A 19,899-nucleotide genomic window follows, 5' to 3' on the forward strand; every position below is an offset into this window, starting at 1 on the left:
GACCAGGCTTGTTAATTGCACTGGACAGCCTTCAAATTAGAGGCTCATCAAGTATCTAAATTCAGATTTTTGTTAAAGAATGAGTAAGTGTGATCTGAATGGACACGACAGTGCACCACCCAGCTCCCATTCAGGAACAAACAGAAGACTGAATTCTCCAGCCGCAGGATGTACAGAGACAGACCCCCCCACATTCCACTGCCATTAATAACCACTTCCATGGAGGACACCTGCTCCAGTGTGGCTTTGTCTTCTTCCGAGGTTGCTCATGCTGGTGACCACTCAACACTGAGTGTCAGTCACCCTTGTCACCTTGACTGAGACAACTGAATGATGGTTCTAGTCCCAGCACTTCCTGAGGCATCTATTCCCTTCCACAGCCCACTGTACTTCCTGTCTGATTCGTCTTTTCTTCAAGTCTGTCAAGGGCTGTTGATCTTCGAAGCTCCCAGTAGCATCAGATCCAGATACCTATCTCTGTCATGGAATCTGCTTTCCGGAGAACGCAGCTTGTGATGGACTAAACCAAGAAATCAGGCACGAGCAGGGTGGAAGGATCAGTTTTGTGCTACTTCTGTGGAAAAATCAAGGCAGGGCTCTTTTATAAAAAAAAAAAATAATGTACATAGTTCACCACCTTAGAGATTCGAGAGCAGGGCATTAATAATGTGCACTTATCTCCAACAAAGGCTTCATGGTAGTTAACAATATGACAGAGAAGCAATTTGAAAAATGAATATTTCAACTAATGTCCTCCCTGTTAGGTCCTGGGAGCCTCTATGTTAACTGAAATACCAAACAAAGGGGAGAGAGAACCTGTAGAGACCATATCCACTGGTTAGGCACGGCCCCCTGTTGAGGGATGGGGCCACCCATCTGTACTGGCTGGTGTTGTGTGCCAACTTGACACAGGCTGGAGTTATCACAGAGAAGGGAGCTTCAGTTGGGGAAGTGCCTCCATAAGATCCAGCTGTAAGGCATTTTCTCAATTAGTGATCAAGGGGGTAGGGCCCCTTGTGGGTGATGCCATCCCTGGGCTGGAAGTCTTGGGTTCTATAAGAGAGCAGACTGAACAAGCCAGGGAAAGTAAGCCAGTAAGAAACATATCTCCATGGCCTCTGCATCAGCTCCTGCTTCCTGACCTGCTTGGGTTCCAGTCCTGACTTCCTCTGATGATCAACAGCAATGTGGAAGTAAGCTGAATAAACCCTTTCCTCCCCAACTTGCTTCTTGGTCATGATGTTTGTGCAGGAATAGAAACCATGACTAACATACCATCCATCTCAAAAATTTTAACCCAGAATTGCTCCTGTCTAAAGGAAATACTAGGAAAAAGAGTGGAGCAGAGACTGAAGGAAAGGCCATCCAGAGACTGCCCCACCTGGGCATCCTTCCCATAGGCAGCCACCAAACCCAGACACTATTGCTGATGCCAAGAAGTGCTTGCTGACAAGTGTCTGATATAGCTGTCTCCTGAGAGGCTCTGCCAGAGCCTGACCAATACAGATGCGGTTCTTGCAGCCAACCATCTGACTGAACATGGGAACCCCAATGGAGGAGTTAGGGGGAGGACTGAAGGAACTAACGGTGCCTGCAACCCCATAGGGAGAATAGCAATATCAACCAACAAGACCCCTCCCCCAGAGCTCCCAAGAACTAAACCACCAACAAAAGAGTACACATGGAGGGACCCATGGCTCCATCTACATCAACGGGAGGGGAGGCCCTTGGTCCTGTGAAGGCTAGATTCTCTAATGGAGAGGAATGCCAGGGCAGTGAGGTGGGAGTGGGTAGATGGGTGGAGGAACACCTTCATAGAAGCAGGTGGGAGGGGGGATGAGATAGGAGGTTTTTGGAGGGGAAACTGGGAAGGGGGATAATATTTGAAATGGAAATAAATAAAATAGCCAATAAAAAGAAAAATAGATAAATATAGAAATCAAGTACATAAGAGATCTTGCTTTGAAACAACCCACTCTCAAGAGAACCCATACTCTCTATGAGACCAGCACTGATTTCTTATAATGTAATAACCTTCTTCCTGGTGACCTAGTTACCTTTTTCCCAGGTCCCACATCTTACAGTTTTTACCATCATGACATCACTTCACGGAGACCCAAACTCCACATGTAAACCACCAGGAAACATGCTCAAAACACATCCAGAACACAGAAGGTGAGACTTTGAGACACAGTCCCTCTGTCACTGGTGCCTGCTTTACTGGAGACATGGAGTGCAACATGGAGTGGCTCTCACCACTGGGAGACAAAGTTCTTACACCAGAGGACAGGAATATGCCAACAACATGATGATTCTGTAGAGATGCCTCAGTGGATAAAGTGCTTGTTCTTCAAACATGAAGACCTGTGTTTGGATCCCTAGCTTCCATGTAAAAGCTGAACATGGCAGCAGGCATCTGTGACTGAACACTTAGAGGCAAAGATAGGTGGATCTTGGGAACTCATTGGCAAGCCATTCTAGCTAAAACGCTGTGTTCCAGGTGCAGTGAGGAATTCTGTCTCAAGAAAATACAGTAGAAAAAGATAAAGGAAGATACCTCCCAGGCCTCTACACACTGATGTGTGGGTGAATAGACACAGAAACATATTACACACACACACACACACACACACACTACCACACCACAAACACACACACATATACGCGACACGCAACACACACATAACATATACAATACACACAACACACATACACACAGACACACACACACATACACCACACAACAAACACATACACACACACACGACACACAACACATACATAATATATACAGCACACACAACACACATACAACACACACAACACACATACACACACATTCGGGAAAACGTATCACCGGAAAGACAATGTAGTTGAGTGCCCAGTGCTAAGCTTGATGGAATAATGTATAAGAACATACTCCAGAGGACAGGAATATGCCAGCAACATGATGAGTCTATGGAGATGACTCAATGGATAAAGTGCTTACTGTTCAAGCACGAAGACCTGAGTTCAGACCCCCAGCTCCCACATAAAAACTAAACATGGTGGCAGGCATTTGTGTCCCCCATAATGGAGAAGAACAAAAGCTAAATGGGATAAGTCTGAAATTTAATTGCAACCAAGTGTAGTGGGCCCTGAGAACCTGAGATAGAGAGATCCAGAGTTCAAGGACAAAGTGGGCTACACAGCAAGTCCCTGTGTAAAAAAATATAAACAAATAAAAAGCTTGAGTGTTGAGGAGGTAGCTCAGTGGTAGAGCACCTACCTTGGGCTCAAAGTCCTGTGTTTGAGCCCCAACACTGTGAATAACAGTAATGGGCTAAGAGAGGACACAGACAGCATAGAAAGAGGCTCCAATGGCAACAGAAGCATGTACCAGGAGCAAAAGACTGGGCCAAGGGAGTTCTACTCCTAATCAAGCCAGGATGACTGTTAAGGTTGGAGCCTTGCTTAGAAAGAATGGAGTGTAATATGGAGATATCTGAGCTGAAGATACTCATAAATTCTTCGTCTCCAACTTCCTTGGATGTCTTTCAACCTACAAAAGAAACTTAAAGATAATGGCATACAGAGGAGGCCTTATAAACCCAGCAGGTTATCATCATCATCATCATCATCATCATCATCATCATCATCATCATCATCATCATCACCACAATGATTGCATTATCTCCTAACTTCTGAGCTCCTACACTTTGCTTCGCAGAGAAGAGCTGAGACAGGCTTCTGAACCATTGAAGTAAGACCCTCAAAGATTTACTGATGTGATTATTCCTTAGACTACATGTGTGAACAAAGCCTCGGGCATGCTGGTCAGTTCTTGTTCATCTATTCACATGAGCACGATGTCTTTAGGAAAATGGACCAGTGTCTCTGGGAAGCCCAGCACTGCCATGGAGAAACCTGGATAATGTTAGCTGCTGATACATTTGTGTCAAGACACGCATGCAGACTATTGCTAGCCTCCTTTTCTAATAGGCTAGGAACAGAACTCATCCCTTAGGGCAGTAACCGTCTACTAGGCTTAGCTGCTCTAGCAAACCAACTCAGGCAACCCAGTACCTGGACACATGCTAATGTGATCGGGTCACGGTAATCCCAAGCCCACCTGTGTTTGTAGAAGCCACTCAGGGGTATCAGTGGAGATAAATTGAGGAGTAGCCTCTGATACAGAGCTTGGCAGAACTTTTCTATAAAACGTTACTGATTTTAGTAGTATATGAGCAAAGAGGCAAAATTGAGGGGATTGTATTATACATGTGTTTATTTAACCATGCAAAATGCAACCGTTTACAATGGTAAAACCAATCTCATCCTATAGGCTGCTCGTGGAGAATACACTCTAGTAGTGTTATACAGATTCAAGTCTTTTCAACGCAAAGGCTGGACTAACTTTTACTGTCCCTTTCACAATGAGATATATCTTTTGATCATCTTATCCAGGCTTCTTTGTATTTTCCACTTTGAAATGGCAGTCTCTCCTCTCTCTCCTCCTCTCCCTCCCCTTTGCATTCCTCCCTCCATTACTTCCTCCCTCCCTCCCCCTCTCCATCAATTTCAGTTTGTGCCTGCCCAGCTGTTCTTGGGTATGGGGCCAGCCTCTAGAGCTGGTTGACCTACCAGCAGTCACACCTTAGAAACATCAGAGTCTCCCTCCCCCAGCAGCTATTAAAGAGTCAACGACTCCTCAGCCAGAAGTAGGACATCATGCCCACCCCCGTTTGTCTGCCTTGAGCTTGCAAAGGACCTGAACATGTGGTCACAGCCTCTGTGAGTTCATGTATGCAAGAGCCTCGTTGTGCCCAAGAACCAAAACAGTTCTGCTTTTATACTGAAGCACTTTCTTCTGAAATATTCCAGCTAGGAAAAAAAAATGTTGAAACACTTCTCCCTTGTACCTCAATAAAATAATTATAATCTAGGTGTGATAATTGGAGTATTTAGTGTCTTGGCCATTTTTATGGGATCTAAGATCAGAGAGAACATAATGTGGCCTGTTTTAGAATTTAGAATACTGTCATCAGAAAATGTTTTCTTTTACATAACCTAAGATACGTCATGCTATAAAATTTACTACAGCACTTGCTGCTTCATGCTGTCCGTCCCAATGCCCAGGGTTGAACTGAAATGAATCAGTTTTCCCTTGATGCTTTTGTACAAACCAGGCATAGTTATTTGCATGTGCTTTCCTCCCAATTGGGCTGTGACCGACATCCATACTTGTCATGGTTCAGCCTCCAGAATTAAGTATATTACCTTTCACTCAGTAAACTTTCTACAGATGTGGGCTAAATGGAGTTGTTAAAGTTTGCGCAGAGGGTCAGTTTTTCTCTGTTTTCTCAGAAGACTACAGAAGAATCAAAACGTCTTTTTAGTGAAGCCGGAGGTTCAAGTGGGATACAAAAAATTCATGTGTAATTGCTACGTTTCTTACACATTAAAAATGGCTATCAACACTCATTTCTTAATGGTCACTTAATCCTTGAGAAGGGTGCCAAGATCTTTCAAGGGGGAAAGAGTAATACCCCAGTGGGCAATGCCGGGACAACTGGAGCCTTAAACGCAAAAGTGGTGGGGGTTAGACCCCTACGTCATGCCGTATACAAAGCTTGATTCAAAATAGATTAATGTCCCAAATATAAGAGCTGCAACCATAAAGAAAGATTAATGTCCTGAATATAGAAGCGCCATGGTCATAAATACAAGGGCTGTGTTTTCCAAGATTGCTCAGTTAGGACCCTGACTCTCGTTTACAAAACTAGCTAGCTAAAGGGACAGAAAACATGCGAACACATGGCACGTCTATAAATGTTAGCTTCTAGACCGGCCATCTGTAATGCTTGAGTCTAAAGTCAAGCAAGAAAGATAAGAAGGACTTGAACGTTCCACAGAGTCATCACCAGAACATCGTGAAAATGTCTGTCATTTAGAGGAGACCTCTGCAGTGAGCTTTCTGCTTCCTCAGCAGTAGAGGCTCCTGGGGTGCCTCTCCTCAAGACACTCCTCAAAGATACTCAGCTAAATTAAGAAAGAAAAGCACCTAGGCTGGATGAGGGTTTCCTGCTTAATATAGCCTTTGGGGTTTTTTTTCTTTCTTTTCTGCTTGACACGAGTTCATAGCCTTGTAGATGAGAGCGAGAGACACCCATGTTTACATTCTGTAAAGACTTCCTTGCCTAAGATAGGATCTCATTTCCTGGTGTCACTCTTAGGACATTAATAGGATGAAGTCCTTTATGCCTAAAGAAATTATGTGGCATCTTTATCACTTATCTAAAGATCCAGGAGAGGAAGGTTGTGGAGTTATGAAACAGGTTAGACTCTAGAGTCTCTAAGACCAGCTCCTTAGTGATGTCATCTCAAAGATCTTACTCATTTGATTCCCCTGTTTCATCATCTGTGAAGTGGGAGTGGCTATGCTTAGGGTTTACTAGGCCCATTTGTGAAGGGTAGATATGTCCCATGCTGAGAATAGTCTATCTATATAAGACCTTTGCTGGCTGTCACAAAAGCCATTCAAACACAGGCCTAGGACTGGATGACTAACTGTCAGTATAGTACTTGCCTTATAAGCACGAGGATTGGGGTTCAATCCCTAGAATCCAGGTAAAATCCCAAGCAAGTGGCTCACACTTGCAGCCCCACCACCAGGAAGTAGAAACTGACACATCCCCAGGCTTTGCTGTCCAGCTAGCCTAGCTTAACCCTTGAGTTTCAAGCCATTCGAGACCTTAGGCAAAAGATAGTTTCTAAAGAACAATATCTGAGGCTGTACTCTGGCCTCCAGCTGTGTATGTATACAGATTTATATACATACCTGCACATACACGTACACAGGAACACATGTATACACAGAGTCCCTAATCTAAAAGCGGTAGCCCTGGAAATCGTCTTTGAAATTGACATCGGCTCACCATCTTACCAGCTATCTGATCTCTGGTACTTGTTCCCTGACTCTTACCTTTTCCTCTGCCTAGTGTGCAACACTTTTGAGAAACATTAAATGAAATAAAGCATGTGAACAGTAGGACACAGCAAACACTCAGTTCATAATAGTAGTTCTTTCCTTTGAAGGTGTCTGGGTAGCTGGAAGCATGGCTCCAAAGGAAGTCCATCTATTATCTCTACTCTGTCACATGGAGCTAATCCCATCTGGATATCATGTTCAGCAAGCATAAGGTCCACTTAGCTCAGGTAACTAAGTTAAGGTCTAATGATGGGACTAACTTTAGACACAAAGAGAGCAAGAAAGAAGAAAGGAGCTGGGCGGTGGTGGCGCACGCCTTTAATCCCAGCACTTGGCAGGTGGATTTCTGAGTTCGAGGCCAGCTTGGTCTACAGAGTGAGCTCCATGACAGCCAGGGCTACACAGAGAAACCCTGTCTCAAAAAAACAAAAACAACAAAAAAAAAAAAAAGAAGAAGAAGAAGAAGAAAGGAGAAGGGTGAAGAAAGAGAGTATGGAGGAGAAAAAAAAAGCTGAGGCATCAGATGCTAACACCAGGATTCTACATCCTAAACTTTATGTTGGCATCTAAATGTGGATCGGCCTCCCTAGTGGAAGGGAAAGGACATCCTACTGCAATGCTCATAGGAGCTTGCCTGGTCCCCGATCAGGGAGTCAGGTGGAAAACATATACTCATGAACAAAAGACTTGTCCATTGTTCTTTATGCAGAATAACTTTATGTTCTGAACATTAGCAATAAGAGAAGAGCTTTCAAGAATGATTAGCTGCAGAATAACAATAACACAAAGACAAACTACTCTATAAGTACTAAAAAAGTTCAGAAAGATTTACAACAAAAATTTAAAAAATTCATTTCTTCAGGGGAGAAATATAGACAGGACAGATTCTAGAAAAGAATCATGGACTTGGATTTTTCAATCTTGATATGCTTTCCGTATTTGGTATCTCTCTCTTAGTGATGAGGATCATTATTCTAAGGATGAGTGCAGTGGGATTCCTGTTCTCTTAATCCATCTGGACCAAAAGAAGAACCTATTTTTAATACATAAACACCAAGCCATTCCTTTGACCTCACAACTTAAGGCAGGCCATGCAATATGAGAGACATGCTTAAACTAAACCTGTTATTTCTTGTGATCAGAAAATTCACATTCTAGCAGGCTGCTCTATATTTTATGATGTTATCCAAAATGCCCTCCAGATGGAGACAGGGAGGATGCAGAGACTAAGGTGGGATTACACTTCATCTGTCTCTGGTTCAGAAAGGAAGAAGTGAATTGAGAACTAAATACATGCAGCATCAACCATGTTAAATAGCGCCTGAGCAGAGACTCAAAGGTGAGCTACTTAGCTAAGAGATAAATCTCACAGCTTGCTTTCCAGATTAAGAAAGGCATTGGAATCTAATCCATGTAGATTCCCAAGGAACATAGAGTCTTTGCCTCTGAGGTATTTCCAATACAACAAGGGGATTAAACAAGATGGCAGCCATGGAGAGCACTCAGAGAACCAGGGGCTCCAGTAAAAGGCTTTCTTTTCAGAGGTGCTTAATCCTTTGCCTATTTCCTTTTCAATACTTATATATAATGTGCTAGCCATGTGTGTGTGCAGATTCATCAGCTACAACTCCAGACCAAGGCAACTGTGCCCACTGCACAACCCTGAGGAACAGCTAATACAAACTTTATCAGCAGCTCAAGTACCATGGAAGGGTTTCAATTTTTCACGTCATTTTCCCCAATGATAAATAGCTCTTGGGGAATTTTCACATATTCAACATATATTCTTCCTCTAATTTTCATGGAGATTGTTTTTCTGGAATAATGGATGATTATAACAAAGAACCACAATTAGATTCAAGGTGAAATTAGCATCTAGGCTCAGATAATCATTAACAGTTTTCAAGTGTTCAATTAAATATTTGTACTGTAACATGGCAACTTTTTTTACAACCGTGAAGTACCAACCTCATCGACATTGTAGGACCAACAACATCATCTATCACCATGCACTCAAGGCCTCTCTGATTGTAACCACAAGAATGTACACAGCATCCATTTCCAACTGCTTCAGGAGATAGTTATAGCTGAGATGAAAGGCATCGGCCTAAGAGATCTAATAATATCTAGCTACTGACTGATGGGGATAGAGTATGGCAGAAATGAAATTTGGGGCCCTTGGCTATTGTTAGAGTAGAGAGAACATACAAGGACAAAATGAAAGGTAAAAACCAACTCATTTCACTAGCATGACCCTCTGTTAGATATATACAATCACAACTTCATATTCTCTCTGAGGCCACGTAGTAGAGTGCTAATAATATGAATATTTTAGATCAATTTTACCCAAGTAGTTTATGTCACATTTCACAGAGTACAAAGATGTGCTGTCGTATTAATGTTCATATTGATTTTAGAAATAAAGAGCAACATGCAGCCTATGTAATTGACATTGTTTGTAGATACATACAGAAGAGCAGGCTAAGACTTAGAAAACTTGGGTAAATTTCAGAAGTTCCCATGATAGATCAAAATTCAACTTCTGCAAGTCTTAGTTAAGAGGCTCATCTAATTTTCGTTCTCTGTCTCGGGGGTGACCTAACTAGGGAAGCTTAGACGAGTCAAGCATTTCAACCTACAACTCAGAATGAACAGTGCACTGTGGAAAGTTATGCTACCCAGATCCATTCCAAGTATTAAAAAGCAAGCACCTGCCATCCCTTCCTAGCTCAGAGAGGAGTCCCCGCCAGGAAGACCCTATGAATACTATCCATATCTGTTCTTAGACAGAGCCCATGTGAAAAAGGACACAGGCAGTTTCATAAATTCTTATTATTGAACCAGGCACATAACATCATGAAAGAATATATAGGTTTGAAGCAAAACATGACTTCAAATAAATAACAGCACCATAACATACATATGGATGGGAATACTATGCATAACTTGCACCAGGAGGGAGATTCATATATGGCAACCACTGTAGCCCACACATAAGTAGTCCATGTAAATATGCTGAGAGAGGTCACAGACTTGTGCAGTGTGCTGGCATCCAGCTGCTTCTGGCAAGATGGCCTGTATGCTTTCAACAGACATCCTTTAATTAGTAGTGGGTTGTCCCAACTGAGGGCAGCTTGAACAGGAATAGTTATTTGAACTACCCACCTCATGCCTGGCTCCTAGACCTTTTTGGCTTATTATCAGAAGTGTCACAGTCACAGTGACTGCCAATGAGTCTGAAGTCATCTGATGGCAGCCACTGGAACTACAATCATCACCGAAGGGCAAACTCTTAAGGGACCCGAATCGAGACACCATGGTGAACACTGAGAGATGGGTGAGGCCTCAGGAGAAGAATGCAGACAAGAAACATAGGAGGGATGCATTCCTGAATGGAGCCTTCCACGTGGAGAGCAATTGTTACTGCTCATTCTTTTGGAGCTCAACAAACTTAGGTCTTTCAACAGTGGGAAGAGATATAAACTCGAGAATGGAACTTTAGACTTGTTTCCTAAACCACGAGTGAAATGGCAAAGGGAAATGCTGTAGGTCACTGTGAGGAGCCAAGCTGCTGAAGGATCACAAGTTCCCTTGACCAGACATGAACAATCAGGCTTCTGTTTCAGATCTGAGGAGAACATTACTTACTGTGCTCAAAGCAGAACGCCACAGCCATCCACAGCAAGTTTTCTATTACTAGGTCCTGACAGGCCTGAGAAGACTTGGGCCTTGAGGAGAGTGAGCCGGGAAACCTTTACAAATCACAAAATAAAATGCAAACTTGTCCTGAAACACCTGACCTTGAACTAAGGTCTTTCAAGAGCTAGTCACGGTATGTGTCATTAAAGCTGGGTTAGTGGGAAGGAAGGACCAGACAGAGCTCAACTCCTCTGTCCTTGGTAAAAGCATGGAATGTTTGTGGGTGAGTGAATATTTAACCAGTTTCCTGTTAGCTTTCTCAGTGATGACCTTAGAGTTTATGTTTTGATGCTTAATGGTCATGGGGATCAGACTCAGTCAACTTAGGAATCTTCACTTTGAAAAGAAAGGGAAAGGGAATGTGACGTTTCTTTTCTGTGTCTTCAGAACATGAAGCTGATGTCTTCACCCATCCACCTGGCCTCTCCATGAATGACTTGCTTCCACAGGCTCACATCCACTCTGGTGGTGTTTGCAAGTCTTAAGAGATGGGGAAGAGGTTGAGTAAATAACTTCATTGGTTAAAGGATTTTCATGCAGACAAAGAGTACTGAGTTTGACTCTTTGAAAGCATGTCAAATACTGAGTGTGGTGAGGCACACTTGTGATTTCAGCACTGGGGAAATGGAAACACAGGGATGCCTAGGTTTGCAGGCCAGTGGAATCTAACCAGCAAGCTTCAGGCCAGTGGTTCTGTCTCAAAAAGAGAGGTGGATGGAACTGAGGAGCATCTCTTGGAGTCAACGTATGACCTCCACATGTGTATTCACATAAACAAGCAAGCAAGTACACACACACACACATACACACACACACACACACACACACACACACACACACACACACACATACACAGACACAAACAGGGGGGAAGAAGGGGAGGGCAGATGGATGGAGGGAGGGGAGGAGAGAGAGACAGAGAGAGAGGACACTATGATGGAGCCAACAATAGTAATGTCATGGTGTCAACTATTCCAGGCAGAGAAATCAGCAAAATGCAGATGCTTGACTTAGTTGAGGACATTCCTTCTGGTGATACAACCAAGAGGAGCCACAGGGTCAGGGAAGGTAGGAACTGGAGAACAGAGTCCCCACACACTTTCTCTCTGGTAGTAATCAAGTGTAAAGTTTATTCCTTGTGTGATCAACCATCAAAGCTCTGAAACTACAACACGAGGCCCACTTCTAGGAGGCTTTTAGGGTGTCTGGAGCTGTCCTCGAGCATTTCACTGACACTCCACAACAACCTTTAGAAGCAGGTGCCATATTTATCCTCTTTCACAAGTCAGGAAACATGGGCTTAAAGCTTAAGGGACTTGCCTGTCCTGCTGGTAAGTGCTAGAGACTTCACACGGAAGGCAAATTAAACAACCACAGGGGAGTTAAACGGCCCCTGCTATTGTATGAACTCCCATCCCACACTCGGGAGCAGGAATCTCAGCAGACACAGGTTTATGTATGTTCTTCATAAGCAAGGAAGCAAGATTGGGGACATTAAGAGACGGACCATATGGTTTCTTCCTCCTGATGCCTCCGAAGCTGCTTAAACCTCAACTGGGAGAAACCTGAGGTCTGGGCTGGCCCCTGGGTGGATATTTCCATCCATTCTGAGTGCTGAGAAGTCTTCAGTATCCCTCTCCCAGTGTGGTTAGAGGTGGAGGAGAGTCTGGGCCTCAGTGCCAGGGACCACACCTCTTTGTCAGGAACATGCAATTAAACAAGAAATAAAAGAGGGGAGCGGAGAGCAAAGGCATGGCTGCCCACCCCCGACTCTTCTTGAACACTCATTCTTACATGTATGTACACACACATACGGCAGACAGATGTCCTTCCCCGGGATCCACGAGCTTCTGGTCAAACTTTTCCCACCTGGTACCCTTCTGCACGAAACACTCCTCACACCCAACCTGAGCCTTGGACCGTCGGCGGGGATATTTTTAAAGGCATGACACAGAGAAGTGTGACACACTCGGTTTTCTCAGTGGGTGGGTAGAGGGCTATTTCGTGTTGTTCTTGTCACCGAGCCCAACATTACAAGTGTGCCCTTCATTACTACGAGAAGCGAGAAGCTTCTGCAGCCCGACCCAGCACAGTGTGTTCCCGAAGATGGGAAAGGAACCGGGACGGTGTGCAGAAGAGGGAGTGGAGGCCTCTGGGGACAGGACCTGCCCTGCTAGACTCTCCTTTGCCCCTCAGGTTCTTGGCCACAGTGTATAAAATGTCCCAGTGGCTGCTGCTACCTAAGGTCCTCTGTGAATCAATTACTACAACTGAAAAAAAAAAATGCTAGATTTTCGGTTATTGAGACCTCCATCATTCAGTGAATGATTAGTGCTATTTTATTCCCCTCCCCCCCACACACACTTTTTAATCTCCCCTTTTCTTTTTCATGGAGGGAGGGGGTCTGCACATCACGCTGAACATTAATAGGGGCATTAAGAGCTAAATACCTGTCTCACCATTTACATGGAGAGACGCTGGTCAAAGGGCTTCATTGTTTTCCTGGGAAGAAGTGGGAGACAGTGGGTACACCTGCCTTGGGCACAGGCAATAAAAAGGTGAACTGAAGGTTGAGAATTTAAAAGCAATTAAGGAAATAATTAAGAGTGGGCCTGCTTTTCTCTTGGTGCCTTGCATTGGTGAGTCTAAATAATATCAGTGTAAAAGATTCCTTCCTCTTTAAGAAAATCACCCCCACCACCTCTCCCTACTCTGCCCCCAAGAGCTGCTTGGAAGGAGAGAGTTGGAAGTCTGAATTTGGAAAATCGGGGTCAAGTTCATCTTATTTTCTACTAATTGAATGCAGCACTTACATTTTTTTGATAGCAACCTGGTTTCCCCCATTTATCGTAACGCGAACATAAACGTTAGTCCCTTCTGAGCAATGAGGAGTGAGCTGCCTCTGTAGTGAACTTGAATGCTTGAAAGAAGGACTTGGGGCCAAAGGCATATCCCCATGCCTTACAAGAATAAGGACCTGGATTCGATTCACAGAACACACGTTAAGAAACCAGGGACTAGACTCAGTGGTGTGCACTTACACTGAGAAAGCAGAAGCAAGTAGACACCTGGGTCTTGATAGTTAGCTTGCTAGGTAGTACCAGATAACTGGGAGTCTGTGTATTAAAAAATAAAACAAAAGGCAGATTGTGTCTGAGCAATGACACCTGCGGCACTCTTCTGTCTTCCACACACATGAGCGTGAGAACTTCACACACACACACACACACACACACACACACAGGCACACACACAGAATACACACAGTCACGGGCACCCATAGGTACACATAAAATGCATATACATGTACACACATACACATCAGCGCACAGACAAACACATATACACAGTGCACACATGCACATACACACAAGTACATACACATAGTATGCATATAGGCACACATGTACACATAAATGCATACACATATACACATGCACATAAGTGCACACATGAACACACATACACACAAGTGCATACATGCACACGTACACACACACAAAGAAAGTGCCTCTCAGGAAGAAGGTACCTGGCTCTGTGCTAACTCATAGTTAGTTCCTTTTCAGAAGGCTCAGGGTTGCCTCTTATATAGCCCAGAGTCAGCTGGGGCTCATTACATCTCCCTACTTCTTTAGGGTCTGGACTAAGCCTTGGCCATTTCTAGATTACAACAAAGGTCTACAGTCCACAACTCAATCACCAGATTCAGCCTAGTGTCTGTTAGAAAGAGGTGCGAACACATTGACCTACTTGCTATCCATGGACCATTTGACTTTGATAGCAGAATCCCACCTTTGTGACAGACTTTGGGCCTTAAAAATTCTAAACAATTTTCTATCTGAGCCTTTCTAGGAAAGGGTTGCTAGACATCACACTAGAATATCTGTACGGCCCTTGGCTGGATGTATTGTTTCTTCTCTTGATCTCTTACAATACATTTTCTACCAGGCAGGCAGCTTTGTTTGTTTATCTAAGTCATACCATAATAAAATATGACCACTCAAAGCTGCCAGTTAGCATCCATTATAATAAGAGTAAAACACAACCTTCATTTCCTGGGCCAAGAAGATCTTACAATCTGGCCTCTGATTCTTCTCATAATCCTTTGACATGGAGAAGCATGATCTCCCAAATGCACACATTGAAGTTCCAACACCCAGTGCGCCTGTATGCAGGAATAGTTCTGAGGATGGCAGTAAAGATTAAATGACGTTGTAATGATAGGGTCTTGATCCAACATGCCTCTTAGACATCTAAGAAGATGAGAGAGGTAGAAAACTACCGTTCTCTGGCATGCACTAGGAAATCACTTAAAAAGAAAGACTAAGAAGATATCTGTCTGTAAGCTGGGAGGAGACTCCCTGCCAAAAACAAAATGGAACTGTATCTTGATCTCGAACTCCAGAAGGGGGAGGGAATGAGTTACCATCATTCAAACCACTGAAGTTGCAGGATTTTGTTGTGGCAGCTTAATGTAAAACCTTCTCTCTGCCTCTGGTACTCTGGCAGCCCTAGAGTATGGTGTGCTCTTAGTTGCCTGGTGCTTGCTGTTCATTCTCACAGAGTGTTTTCCCCCTTGGATCCTACTGGAGCTGTGACTCCTTATGGTTCAAGAAATACCACAAGGATTAAGTATTGTGAATTTGGCTATGTTTGGGGAATATCCATCCGTGATGGTCTTTCTAGAGACCATCTCTCTAGAGAGGTTTGACTGAATGAGAGTCACAGCATCATGTGTGTTAGCATCCCAGAGTGGATACAAGAGGAAACAGAGAAAGATAGCTGGGCATCAGAACTCATTTTTGTTTCCCAACTGTACATGCAAGGATGCCAGCTGCCCAGGCTCCTGTCACCAGGCCTTGCCACCAGGATGAACTGCATTTCTTCAAACTATGAGCCCGAATGAACTCTTTCTTCTTTAAGTTGTTTTTGTCAGATATTCTGTTACCTCAACAAGAAAGGTAAAATGATGTGAGGACTTTGGTTTAATGTCATTTTCTCAGACCCTAGCATTGGCTATGACTTTAAAATGACACCCATATCGCTCTTAGCACATGAAATCCACAAGAGTCCATGATTTAGGGTTCTATAGAGCCATGAATTCCATCTTTATCAGATGTCTGGGTGGAGATATCCCATAGTCAATTAGATATACAGGTTTGGAATTCATGAGAGAGATTGGGGTTAAAGATAAAAAAATGTGAGTCACCCAGATATAGATGATATTGAAAGCCATGATCTATAGCAAGGTTTGTTAAGTAAGAAATGTGGATACAGAAAAGAAAAACCCCAGGATCTCTGGGATACACAAATATTTAAAGGCTGAGGAAAGAAGTGGATCAAAGCTAAGGAAAAGAGAAAAAGAATCTATCAAGGGGTCAGGAGAAGCAAAAGAGAAACAGTGAAAGATTGTCATTCCTAATGGTGACAAAGTTCCAGATGAGGAATGGATATCCTGGGCCTGAGGTAGGAGAAGAGTAACTGAGACAGAAATTTGTAAGGCAGGGTGAAGAAGAGCCCATAGGACAAAAGTGAGTGGAGTGTGTGTGTATGTTTGGGGAGGGGGTGTATAGGGCTGAAGGTAACAATTTCAGAGTTCTGTTAACATGGCAGAAAGAAAAACGTTGTAGCTGGAGGAAGCTGAGAGGAAGGGGGCAGGGATCCAGAAGGGATGGCAAGTACCAAGTGGATGGTAAGGGCACTAGACTGCAAAGATGGTGTCACAATCAAGATTGGTCACCGATGACCAATTTTCAATGGATATGCATGGAATAGCACCCTTTGCTGGACCTCAGTACTGACTGCAGGGAAAGCAGAAGACACGGGGCTAGAAGAGGTAACGAGGTGACTCATTTTTAGGTGGCTGCCTGCTTGTTTTCTCAGTGAGTACAAGGTGAGGTCATCAACTGAGAGTGAGGGGGTGGATGTCAGGAGAGATGTCACACAGTGGCCTGGGATGGAAGGACTGAGTTGACCAAGGAAATGTAGAAAGATTGCCAGAGATTGCCAAGGGCCCATGGGAAGCCCATAGTCAAACATCAAGGCATGACCATGCAGTCCTGCCCCATGTCTTTCTCTAGCTAGCCTTGGAAACACTCATCCAGGCTTATGGGAGGAAGATGTCTACATTGAAACCAGGGGGAGATGTTTAGATCTGTAGACTGGAGGAAACGGTGGAGACTGTGTGATTATGCTAGGATTGTGATGTCAGAGAATATAATGAAGACATGGAAGAATGGGGGAATTAACCCAGAAGTCACTGTGTCCAAGGACTAGGAACAGTCAGGAATTTTCTGAGGTCAGGCTCATAGAGGTATTTGCCTAGAAGATGGTAAATGGTGAGTGGTAAGTGGGATCCTCCACATGAGATTTGGGAAGCCAGCAAGAATACCCACAGTAATTGCACAGATCTATGAAAGGAACAGGCTGTCAAAGGGGAGAGGAGAGCATCCTTACAAGAGGAAAAACCAAAGAAAGAGAAGTGGGGAGGTGGGGTGAGAGATACAATATCTGCTGGGATTTTTGAAATGTTTCTAGTGATAGTAAGAATGGCAGTGCCCGTAATGTGAGCAAAGTGTTTAAGAGAGGGAGAGAGGGAGAGCTGGTAGGTCAGTGGCCACGGGGAAGAGCAGTTAGTGCACGATGTCTAACGCCATGAGCATCAAAGGAGCAGAATTTCAAGAAGTTAGAAAGGATGGGAAGATGCTCTGCAGATAGAATATGGAGCTAGAAAGATGCACAGCTGCCTTGTAGGGATGCTGCGGAAGGCTAAAGGAAAGCGGGGGGTGGGGGGTCAGAGATGACCCTCTGAGCACTATGAGCGTCTGAGCCTGCCATCCTCAGGAAGTATGAGGACATGGCTCATTTTGGTATAGGCACAGGAAGCAGGTTTTAAAGACCACATAGTGGGCATTCTTGTTAGATTGGGTGATCTAAGATGAGAAAAGTCTATGCCTGTTTCACCCAGAACAAAGTTTGCCAATCTATGTAGCTTATGAGAACAAAAGTATACAGAGTCATAGTTCTGGAGGTCATGTGTGTGTGACATGGCTGTCAGCTGTGCCACATAACCTCTGTGACCCACAGGGAAAGAGTCTCCTTGCCAGTTCCAGCTCCTGAAGCCCCAGTCTGTCACTACAGTCTCCACAGGATATTGTATGGTCTGTCCCTCAGTCTTTACTCTGCGCCTGGCTGTCTCAGGGTCCAAGTTTCTCCTTTTTAATAGGGACACCACTCACATTGGATGAGGGCCCACCCTAATGACCTCATCTTAACTTGATTAAATCTGTGTGCCTGCACACTTGAGCTGTTACAATAAAAACACTATAAAACTGGTCACTCACAAGCAACAGACATTTGTGTCTTACAGTTCTAGGGGCTGGGAAATTTAAGATCAAAGCACCAACAGGTTTGGGAGCTGGCAAAGGCTCCCTTCCTGATAGACAGGTACCTTCTAATGATGTCTTCATGAGAAAAGCAAACAACTTTCGCTCTGGCCCCCAAAACTTCTAGTCCCATCCATGAGTGCTCTACCCTTGTGGCTTAATTTCTTCTAATAGTACATGGGGGATCTGGTGTAGCCTCTCCTGCCAGCATAAAACTTCACAAAAGGACGGTCTACCTCCATTCACCGCTCACTCCCAAGTATATAGAACCATACGTGGTATCATATACGGTCACAATTATCTGCAACTATGCTAAGTCCTAATGCTCTGGGCTTCTCGGGGCTAAGGTGTTGATGTATCTCTTGGGGGTAGCACAGTTCAAAGCATAGGAAGGTCAGGCTGATGTCCCAAGGTCCTCTACCATTCATACACAGTGGAGTGAATTCTGGGGTTTTCTTGTGTGGGCAATCAGTTTGTGTCCTGGGATTATTGTCTAAGTGGGTGAGTGAGAAGAGAAACATCATGGCAAAGAGGGGTGGTCCCATAATGATATAGTGGACACATTAGTTCAGGACGGTATGAGAAGTCTGTGAGCCTGCTTTGTAGATGCTGTGGGTATGGTGTAGCTCAACAGTCAGTAAGTCTTTCTGTTACTAAATCACTAGTTAAGTAGATTCGAGTTATACTGTTCTAACTGTAACTTAAAACATTGGCAAGAAAAAGACCTGGGTTCTTTTGTCCTCAGAGACCCTGCACACACCATCCCACTGCTTGGAGAAGTCTCTCAGAGCTCGTGACAGCTGGCTTCATCTCCCTCCCAAGACAGATCCTCTCAGAAACCTCCTGTTTAGAGAAATCTGCTATCCCTTCTAGAGTCTGACTTCCCATCACTGAAAAGGCACCATTCTCTGCCTTGTTCCCGTGGTTAGTGTTCACCTCTCCCACCAGCATAAAATGTCACAAAGCAAAAAGCCTACTGGCCTCCAACCACCATAGAACCATAGCTGATACAGGTAGGAATGACAATAGCCAAAGGAGCCGTCCTGACCACATCCTTTGTCTGGCTCAGTAAATGTACGTATGCCCAGGACATACGTTATCCATGCTTTCTCATTCCCATCTATAAACAAAAGAGCTGGAGCCCGGGTTTAATGCTGTAGGCCTGTAATCCCAGCTGCTCTGGAGACAGAGTCCATAGTCTGCCTTGGTTACATATCTAGTTGGAGGCCAGCCTAGGGGAGAGGCATATATGGGCAAGTGCTTTCTTACAGTCACTGAATTAGATCCAATACCCAATACACCCACCAAAAAAAAAAAAGTGCTTAGGCCTTATCTTTGAGATGCTTTCAAGTCTCTCAACACCAATCACATGGCAGCCTGACATTGTGAGACACCCACTGGAACGCTGATGGTTAGCCAACAGGTTAATACCTCGAAGCCAAGAGAAGAAAAGCCCCCATGGATTGTACTCTTAAAAAATAGCTATTTATTGGATCTACTAACAGATGTGATTTGAACAAAGAACAGTTTTACTTGTGTGCCTTTAGAGCCTTCCCTTAATTCGTTAAACTGAGGCTACACCGTGTCAGCGCAGGGCCTGGAAAGATGGCTCTTGCTGTTCTTCCAGAACATAGAAGGGAGTTCCCAGCACCCATAGTGGGCTTTCTATTGCTGTGACAAAATACTGTGACCCCAAACAAGGTGGTGCTACATGTCAGAACCCCAGTTCATCACTGAAGGCAGTCAAAAGGACTTGAGTAGGATCTGGGAGACAGGAACTGACGCAGAGACCACAGAGGAGCGCTGCTCCCTGGCTTGCTTCCCCTAGTTCACTCTGCATGCTTT

Source organism: Mastomys coucha, unplaced genomic scaffold (assembly GCF_008632895.1).
Source record: "Mastomys coucha isolate ucsf_1 unplaced genomic scaffold, UCSF_Mcou_1 pScaffold5, whole genome shotgun sequence".
Classification (NCBI taxonomy): Eukaryota; Metazoa; Chordata; class Mammalia; order Rodentia; family Muridae; genus Mastomys; species Mastomys coucha.